Genomic DNA, 10620 nt, shown 5'->3' with positions numbered 1-10620 from the left:
CAGAGCCTCTGTGGCACGAAACTGTCGCTGACCGAGGGGCTGGGTTCACAGTCTTCTGGGTCCCCACCAACCACACTGCCTGAGAAATGGCTTTTGGGCTTCTTTGTCCTGTCTGTACCTGGATCGTAAGATGCATGATGGAGGACGCAGCACCAGATGTTACAAACCCTGGGGCAATCTGGCGACTTCCGACACACAGTTTCTGTATTTGTGTCACGTGGGTACAAGCTCAGTGGCTGGGCCTAACAGCGGGTGGTTCAGACCTAAAGATCTGACTGCTGTGTGAAGGTAGGATGTCACAGACACCCACTGTGGTCTGCAGGTGATCGGCAGGGCGCAGTCACGGGTGAGCCCAAGCATGGGTCCGCACCACTCAGGTGATGCCCGATGGCCATCCACTATGTTTTCTGAAATCCTTCACTGGCTTCTTGAAGGTGAGACTGTTCTTGTGTACTGACCAGTGTAACAAGTGAGTGTGTTTTCTCCAGGGCAGAGAAGAGGGCAGGACTCGGCACTAACACTACCTGGGATAAGAGGTGAACCAATCCCAACCAGCACTAGCTTCTGGGCAAGTGAAGGGGCGAAGACCCCCAGCAAAGCCTCAAAGGCCTGTATCTGTGTTGAATCACTTTCTGGTCATTTCCCGCTGACCGTATGAGATTCTTCTCTGGCTAGGAACCCTGGGCATGAGTTTTTTGTTGTTTTGACAACATGTATTTTCTTTGGTGGAGAGGGTCATCCTGCTGTTTTCAGCAGGGGGCACAGGGTACTAACCAGGCGCTGTGCCTGCACCTGCACACAGGTCAGTGGGAGGGCCCTGGAGCCAAGTGTCACAAAGATGCCAAGAGAAAACAGATTTCTGTTTTCTGGTCCAATGCTGCATCTCATTCAACCTTTGTCATAGCGACATATGCTGCCAACGAGCAGGACACAGGCCACCTGGCTCTCCTGTCAGTCATAGTAGGGAGAGAACTGGTTCAATTGGAAGTAGCAGCTGAGGTGCCTGACCTGTTTTATGCTCGGTCCCCAGCAGCCAGTTGCCACTGGGATTCGCCTTCTCCAGGCACTGGAGACAAAACCAGGTCTTAGCCTCTGACACCACCCTCCATGATCTGCGTGTGGGCAGAAAACTGCGCAAGGAGACTGTGGGCATCACAGAGGCATTTGGTGCCTGGGGGTAGAGCCGGAAGGCGAAGTAACGCAAGTCTGCTCTGAGGACCACAGAGCCAACTGAAATCCGAAGGCACGCATGGACTCAGGTCAATACAATGAGGGAATCGGAAAAGGCCAAGGCCCTGCTGATGCTCAAAAGGACCTAAGACATGAAATATGTCAGAAAACTAAAATAACACAGAAACGTACCAAAGCACAAGTGAGCACAGTGACAGTGCCAGGATGCTCAGAAAAGAGGGTGTGGGGACAGGGGGGCCCTGGTCAGCTCCGACTGGCGCAGAAGCAGGGTCACGTGAACTCCCAGGTGCAGCACTAGAGAGAGAGGCCAGGGGTAGGGGAGTGAAGTGGTGGGCGCTCCCTTCCGAGGCCCCCGGCCTGTGTGTGGCCACAGGGGGACAGCCTGGGCCCCCGCAGGCCTTGCAGACCAGGGAGGGGTGGCCGTGCCAGCCCACACCCATCCTCCAGGGCAGTGCATGTCCCCCAGGCAGCTGAGTCCAAGGAGCACCCCCTTGCGAGGCGTCTCCTCCCCACCACCACCCGTTCCTAGCTGTCCGCTCCCTCCTGGCAGGGTGACCGCGGACAGAGATGGTGACAAAACCGACATATGGGAGCCCCAGCCAATGCCCCACTTGTCACTAACATAGCTTCTGGGCTGTTTTCCCTTTACTGTTTCACTGTATGACCTGGAAAGGGCAGGCCACAACCCCCAGGCCCTGAAGTTCAAGAAGCAGCAGAAAATGCTGGCTGAGGGCTGGGGGGTTGGGGAGGAGTGGGGGACAGTCGGGACACGTTCTCATTGTGGGGCTGCCTCAGTGGGCCACAGCCTATACAGATCTTGTTTCATACTTAATGAAAAGCAAAGCTCCACACTCCAGTCAGATGGAAAAAGTGACCCAGGGTGGAGCTCAAAAGAAAACATCTTTTTTCTCCGTGGGGTTCGTGCAAGAGCCCAAACGAAGCCCGGCCAGGGCAGGAGAGGGATCTGGTCACCAGAAAGGAGTGCCTGTTCCTCTCGCGCTGGGAGGAGTCAAAAGAGGGGCAGGGGGCTGCACGGGGCCATGAGGCACTGTATTCCTGGAACCCCGAGGGAAGGGCCTGGGCACGTGGCGCTGCCCACACACGAAGAGCTCGTGGCGGATGCCCCGCAGGGACCTGATGGTAGGAGAAGGGGCCACACCGAGTGAACACATGTGCACAGTTCCAACTGCCCATAAATCACAGCTCTCTGACAGCACGAGTGCCACCCGCAGGACACGGCCAGGGCCCCACCCCCACCCGATGACACAGTGGGACCGAGGGCACCAGGGGCGCTGCAGAGGGCCAGGGTGGCAAGCTCTGCCAGCCCCTAGACCCCCGCCACAAGGGAACCAGAAAGACCGAATCTGGGTTTAAAGTTTCTGGCTCTGTGCCACCCCAGGGGACCCCAGGCACGGATGGACACTGAAGGAACTGCAAGGCCTTTGGGTGGTGCCCTCAGGACCCGCTGATGAGCCACCACACACTGTGCCACCACCTCTGGGGGCTCATGTCCTGGCATTCCCACAGCTCTGCCACGTCACAGCACTGTCTCCCACCTGGAATGCAGGAGCTGTGGGGGGCCTTTTGGTGGGGGGACGGGCACAGAGCTCCTTCTACAGAGAACCTATCTCCAGCATCTGTCAGGGACGCCGCCCCACACCTCACCAGGACAGCTGTCCCTTTCTGGTGGAGGCAAGCTGGTCTCTTGGCCAAGGTAGGGGTGCATGCCACCCTCCACCAGGACGGCCTCCCCAGGGCTCCACATCAGCACCCACAGAGCGACTGTGGCCTCCACTGCCAGGCCTTCATTTTCTCTAAACTGTCATATGCACAGGCAAAGAGCGGGCGCTCTCAGTGGGTCTCACAGACCCTGGTGTTTGATGCCTATACTGGCCACATGGCTGGCTAGAAGCTGGAGACCACTCCCCCCGTCCCCCCGCAACCATCCTATGAAGTTTTCATGCTTCCCTGTAGATGTCAGAGAGAGCCCCTGACTGCCCCGCTTCACCTCCCGGGCCTCACCACTGTGGCCCTGCCTCCTCAGGCTTCCTTTTTCTCCTCCGGACTAACCCCCAGGGCATCCTTCTGGGACCTGGTTCAGGCTGGGTCCGGCTCCAAGCCTCGGCAACAGAGAGGATGTAAATCTCAGAAAATCTCAGATCCCAGAGAGCCAGAGCTCAAGGGTGCATGGTGGTTCCCCACTGAAGCCCTCACACGACAGGGGAGGGGAGAGATGCCCCACCAGAGCCCGGCAGACCCTCCCTCACAACACTGGGCTGCACTCACCATCTGGTGGCCGTGCTGCCACCTCACTAGATGGAGCACCTGCCTGGCCCGCGGACAACAGCCTCCTCATGCCTTCCTGACACCACACCCTGAGAATCAGACTGCCTTGGGGCTGGAGCAGACACGACATACACCCCAGGGCAAGTTACCCTTAGGGGTGACCAGGCTGGCCTCCAGAAGAGGAGCTTACGCCAGCTCGCAATCCGGATGTGGAAGCAACCTTCCTAACAACACTTTTGTGACAATACACGAGCTTTTGTGACAATACTTGATTCTTGTAAATAATCCGGTGGACACAGAAAAGTATGCAAAGGAAGAGCAAAGCATCCATCAATACACCACGCAGGCACCGCTGACCCCTTTGTACATGTCACTGTATTTGGTTGCAAGGGCCACCGTACAGAGTCCTGTAGACCAGGTGGCTTACATGACATTCGTTATCTTGCAGGTTTAGAGGTCCCATAGTGACCAGTGCTGGTCCCTCCCCGGCTTGCAGGAGTCCATCTTCTCCCTGTGTCTTCACAGGGTTGTCTCTGTCTGTGTTTGTGTCCTGACCTCCTCTCCTTACAAGGCTGATTCATACTGGATTAGGGCCATTCTATGACTTCGCTTAACCTTAATTGTCTCTGTAAAGACCGTCTCTCCAAATTTAGCCACATTCTGACATTCTGGGGCTTAGATGTCCAACAGATGAATTTGGGAAGGAAAACAATTTAGTCCATAATATTCATATGTACACACATTTTTTTAATAACCCAGAATTGAGACTACCTATAAAGCTTTCTGTCCTATCGGTTTATTCATACCCTGGTCACCTTTTCCTTCTTGAGAAAGCATTTCTTGGGGCTCTGGGTGGCTCAGTCAGTTAAGCATCTGACTTCGGCTCAGGTCATGATCTCAAGTTCATGAGTTTGAGCCCCTCATCGGGCTCACTGGAGCCTGCTTCAGATTCTGTCTCCTTCTCTCTCTGCCCCTCCCCTGCTCACGCTCTGTCTGTCTCTCTCTCCCCCAAATAAATAAACATTAAAAGAGGAAAAGCATTTCTTAGGAAATCAGATTTAAGCCTGCATGGACATCACTGACCCACAACTGGTTGGAACTCCCCTGAAAGCTGGGCGTCAGCGCCATCTACAGCTCATACTGGATCAAACGCCACGGCATGAATTCCCACACCCCAGTCTCCCCGGCATCTCTCTACTTCCTGCAGACAAGGAGGTACCGGCCTTCCGATGGGCCTTCCAATGAGCGCCAAAGTGCTTCCCAGAGAAGTTCCACTGGAAGATTACAGGGTGTCAATCTCACCTCACCTGAAAGCACCGAGTATTAGCCTTATTAATAGTGGCTAATTTGATAGACAAAAATAGAACTGTGTTCTTGGTTCAATTTGCATTTTCATTACTTACAAAGCTACACTTTTAATTTATTAGTCATTTGTATTTGCGACTTTGTAACATCTCTGCTTTTTCTAAAAAGCATTTTTTAACCATATGTCTGCTTTTTACAAACATTAAGAAGTGGTTCTTAAAGAGAAACACCACACAAAACCCTGGCACGCACCAACTAGAGAGGCAAGGGCTTTAACAATAGAGGGCAGGCCTCAGTGGCCCCAGGGCGTGGAGGGAGCTACCAATCCAAGCAAACCCTTCAGGTAGGCCCATGGAAGTTGCTAGAATTCTGACACCATGCTGGGGTGGCCGGGGAAAACAAGTTACTTGTTTGACCTTTCTTATTCAATTCAACAGTAGGGGACTTTTAATCAAATATGTCAATATGTACTAATTAACCCTGCTTGGGGCAAGTCAAAATTAACACACCACCTCAATAATAAATCAGAAAGCCATAATTGGTATTTTAATTTTTGTAAGTAATGTAGCACCTAACACTACACTGAATATTGTATCACCGCCACATAATTACACCACAATATATTCCACAGTGCATCCTCCACACCCTTATTAGACTCATAAAATATGCTTCCAAAACGAGAAAAAATAGCTGTCAAGAACTGCATCTTATTATTCAACTATTAAACTTTCTTAATCATCAATCAGTTTAATTGCCCCTGGCATGGGTTATAAATAACATTTTGTGGTTCAATAAAATACTACAAGGATAACCCCTTCGAAACTCTTCCTTGGTTATTCCGGAATGCTCTACTTACCCTTCCCTGGGGCTCAGTCATCCCCATCTCACATGGATAGAACATTCTGAAACATGTTTCTAACTTATGCAAAAATTGTTCAGGAGTTGCTGTATTCATTATTTTCAATGAGATCTGCAGTGTAGATGACCCACCTCCGTCCTGTCCAGCCAGTCAGCTGAATGCAGACATTAATACCTAACCTGGTCCAGCTGCTGTGGCCTGTCCCCTCCTCCAATCCCCTAGCATGGCGCCCCATGCTCCCCCTCTCCACCCCAAGACTGGGGCTGCAGCAGGTACAGAGACAGGGGCTTCCCTTCAAGGGACTTAGAAGTGAGAGATGACTGAGACAAAAGGCAAGACTTAACTACTGACCATGCTGTTTTCCCCTCATCATCAATCATGACCCAGATGCCATGCGCTGGGCTGCACGCGGCCAGCGCGCCATCCATCTTCAACAACCCTACGTACTCGGTGTTGGTGACATCCGGCAGTGAGGGGACGGGACTCAGAAAGCCTGGGGGACTCACTGAATGCCCCGCTGTCTACTAAAAACATTCACACAAGCCCACACAAGCCTGGTCTTCTCCTTTGGAAAATCTCTATCACTACTGTCATCCAGTAATCGTGTAGCTATCTATGTTCGTGTGGGTCTTGCCTAATAAAGTGCAGGCTCCCAAAGACCTGGGGAGGGACAGCCTGCACAAAGTCACCGAACAGGTGCCCTAGGTACACTGGCTGCAGGCTGGATGGAGAGAGAGGCAACCAGACCGCTGGCCTCCAAGGAGGGAGGCTTAGGCAGGCTTCATGGAGGAGGGAGCCCACAGATTCAAGCCTTGAATGATAAACAGGCAGAGTTTTTAAGGTATGTGCTCCCAACCAACTGATTTCCCAAGTAGTTACTGTCCCATAGCTTCCCTGGGACCCCACAAGGAAACCCCAGCCACCAGCAACAACCCCCACGCAGGGACCTCAGTGCTCACGGGTGCCACTTGTCTGCCTCACGCCTTTTCCCTCCTCTGCCGAGGCCCTCCTTGGACGGCTGCCCTGCCCACCACTCACAGCCCCAGAGTAAGCACACTGCCTCCCCGATAATGAAGGACGACCATGAAATCTGCTCGCAGACACTGGGGTACTGGGAGCTCCCCAAGAACCAGGGCCCCAGGCCCGGTGTGGTGCTCAGCCCAGGGAAAGCACTTAAAAATGTTTGTGGAGGAGACAGGCACACAGGAGCACAGATGAAAACATCAAATGCTTACCCAGGGCTTTATGGTTTATAAAGTATTTCCTATTAAATGAGGTCTATGGGGTTTTGTTGTTGTTTTTTAATATAGATGATTCTAGGAAGTAAGGTTTTAATCAAAGGAAGTATACTTCACAGGAGCCCTGAGGTTGGTATGACCACGAAGCAGGTTCTCAGAACCGCAGGCAGAAGGTACAAAGCAGGAGGAAGGTGGGGGCCTGCCCATGGTCACTGCTCTGGGGTAGCAGCACTCTGTATCTGAGTAAGGAACCACAGAAAGCCACTCAGTGAGCTCTGAAATGATGCTGCTAGGGCCATGCTCCAGAAAGGCAAGCACAGAAGGAGGAGCCGATCAGAGGATGTTGCGTGAGGCAGGACACTGGGGTGTGCACTGTAAGCTGCAACTCTAGGCCGTGAATGGGGAAACCGATGTGGTTTGAGCAAACACTCAATTCACCGATTCAACTGATGTGCCCTGAGCAAAGTCCAACAAAGAGACCCTCCATGGGCTGACTGCAGCACCAGGTGCTATGCAGCTGATGTGCCACAGGCCACACAACTGAATCCTAACCCAGAGAAAATGGCAGGCAGCCAGCCACCCTCACCCATTTTAGAGGTGAAAAGGTAAACCCAGCAAGGCCACAGGACACACGCAAAATCACAGAGCCTGTGAAAAGCTAAGCGGGAATGCAGCATAGGCCCATCTCCCACACTGCAATGCCCTAGCACGTCTGAGAATGGAAATGGCATTTTACCCAGATGCGGATGAGCTCAGTCTGCTCCTCAAGCTTCTGCATGGTCTGAATGGAGTGCTCTGGTTAGGATTCAGCCTCTGGGGTCAGGCAGCCAGGCCCCGTGCCTCTTGGAAGCAGCCGTGAGCAGACCTGTTCATCTCCACAACCCTCGACTTCTTTCCTATAACCTTTACTGCCATCAGCAACACCTCCCTGTCAAAGGGGTTAGGGAGAAATGCACACGCAGAGTCATGGGAAACAAAGCACCCAATCCAAGTAAGCACTCGATAAATGTTCTCACTGGCACTGGCTAATTCCAGGGGGTTCTACGAATTTCTAGCAAGTGGAACAAAAATGTGAATTACAGCAGATTTCCCACAGAAACTATGCATGACAAAAGACAATGGAATGACATCATTATAGTAGGGAAAGAAAAAAACTGTCCATCCAGAATTCTACTTAGTTAAAACATCTGTCACAAAGATAAATAATACTTTTTCACACAAACAAAAGCCACAGTATAAGAAGGGCTAAAGAAAGTTCTTCTGGAAAAAAACATGATACAAGGTAGAAATAAAGAGCTACACAAAGACATGAAGAAGACAGGTAATGACAAAGACAGGGGTAAATGAAAACAGGTATTTGTCCAGCCTTACAACCTACTTGAAGAGAATTAACAACGGGCACACCATGCACACAGATCTGGGTTTGGGAGGCTGCTCCAGTCGGAGGAGCCGGGCCCCTGGGAGGACCAGTGCACACACACACACAGAGGGGCCCTGGCACCAACAGAAAGGGCACCCAGTGGCCAAACCTGAAATAATGTGAGCAATTGGGGCACCCGGGGGACTCAGTCGGTTGAGCAGCTGACTTCAGCTCAGGTCATGATCTCACGGCTTGCGAGTTCGAGTCCTACATCAGGCTCTGTGCTCACAGAGCCTGCTTCAGATCCTATGTCCTCCTCTCTGTCTGCCCTGCTTGTGCTCTCTCTCTCTGTCAAAAATAAACATTCAAAAAACAAGTATGAGCAACAGAATGGCATAGTACTGGACTATACCCAAAATGTAAAACAAGAATCTATGAGTCCAGACTGATGTAAATGGTTGAACCAATTAACAAATGGGGAAAACAAACAAATCTCTCTTGCAGAAGAACTCTAAATAACTTATGTAGACACTGTACCCTCAAGGACTTGGAGGAGGACATGTGGGTGCATTGTGACCTACTGCTAGAGGGGACAGGAGGGAAGGGGAGGAAGGAAGTGTAACTTTTCCATGGAGAACCTGACAAACACACCTCAGCCGGGCAAGCAAGGTCGACACCAAGAGCGATAAATCATGTTGATAGCATGTGCCCTTGACGGGATGGGATGAGAAGGGCACTTTCCTTCTGTGTCATTCCACCCAAAAACCCATAACACCAGTCTAATCACAAGAAAAGCATCAGACAAACCCAAATATAGGGACATTGTACACAATACTTGGCAAGTACTCAAACTGCCAAAGTCACTAGAAATCAAGAAAATCTGAAAAACTGTCCCAGGCTAGAGGAGCCTGAGGAGACATGACAATCAGATGTCACGTGGTTTCCCGGATGGGCTCCTGGAACAGAAAATGACATGAGAAAAAAACCAAGGAAATCTAAATATAGGTCATCATAATTTCCCAATATTGGCTCTTTAGTTGAGACAAATGTTCTCTGGTATGACATTAACAGCAGGGTCTATGGGCAGAGGGAACTCTCAGACTATTTTTTACACTTTTCTACAACTCAAAAATTGCTCTAAAATCTAAAGTTTGTGTAAAAAACCAAATGATAACTCCCACAATTGAACTCTATGACAGCGGGCCATACACACACGAGCCCTGTGGGGCAGGAGACAGGAAACAGGAGCACTATGCTGTGAAGTTTCACGCCGTGTGTCAAGTGGTAAAGTATTATTGGAAGCTAGGCTGTGACAGGTTAAAAACATGTACTGTAAACCCTAGAACAAGCTCTAAAAAGTAAAAAAAAATAAAAAATAAAAAAACATGTAAGAGCCAATCCAGGAGATAATACAGACTTGTAAAAAGAACTCAATTAATCTAAAGGAAGGCACGAGAAGGGAGCCCTGTGTCGGGCCAGCCATCCCACTGCATCTGGGCCTCTGGCTGTGAGACTAAGACAGTGACCCACATGGCCTGGGGGCCTCCCTGACACCCTCGGTCCCAGGCAGCGCCCTGAGGGCAACAGCACTGTGGAGAAGGAGAGTGCACCCGGGGTGTGGGTGGTGCTGCACATGGGAGCTGTCCCCACCTGGGTCCTTCAGTGCCCAGGGGGCACTGTCACAGCCAGGCCAGGAAGCTGGCAGGGATGGTGTATCAGTGGGAGGGCCCGGGGTGACAACCTGACGACCTCAGGGACAGTCCTGGAGGCCGTGTAACTGGGAGCAGTGGGGGCTGCTGAGGCAGGTCACACCCCTTCCCACAGGATGAAAGCTTCTCTGGGAACATGGGCCAGGACAAGCTGCTGAGAAGCCAGGCCAGAGGCAGGGTGACAGGTAAGGAGAGGGTCCTGATCCAGCAGTCAGATCAGGATGGGCAAGACCTGGACGGTATGAGGGGGAAGGGAAAGAGCAGGTCAGGACCCCTCTGAGGTGTCCAAATGGGGCACGGGACAGCTGCTTGGAGCCAAAGGACACCGGCGGGTAGCAGGTGTGGGACAGCATGCTGCATCGGCCCCAAGGGCACACTGCAACTCCTGCACCTAGCAGGACAGGCCCAGGAGGCAAGGAGACACAGGGGAGCAGAGCTGGGGCCGTTCTGAAATCTAGCAGCCGAGAACACTAGATCACAACCTTGCAGGCCAGCCCTCCCCTATCCAAGCCTGCTGAAAATGATGCCTCCTCTCTCCAGAAAAACAAACGTGGAGTATTTGGTATCATTTCAGGAGGTTCTGAAACCTGCTGAAAAACCACCACATCGGACAACATGGGAGTGGTAAAGCCACCAACAGGCAAGAAGCCACCCAAGTGGAGCAGGAGAGCA

This window comes from Leopardus geoffroyi, chromosome A1 (assembly GCF_018350155.1).
Source record: "Leopardus geoffroyi isolate Oge1 chromosome A1, O.geoffroyi_Oge1_pat1.0, whole genome shotgun sequence".
NCBI classification, from domain to species: Eukaryota; Metazoa; Chordata; class Mammalia; order Carnivora; family Felidae; genus Leopardus; species Leopardus geoffroyi.
The sequence above is the reverse complement of the archived record's forward strand: the minus strand, read 5'-3'. Positions refer to the sequence as shown.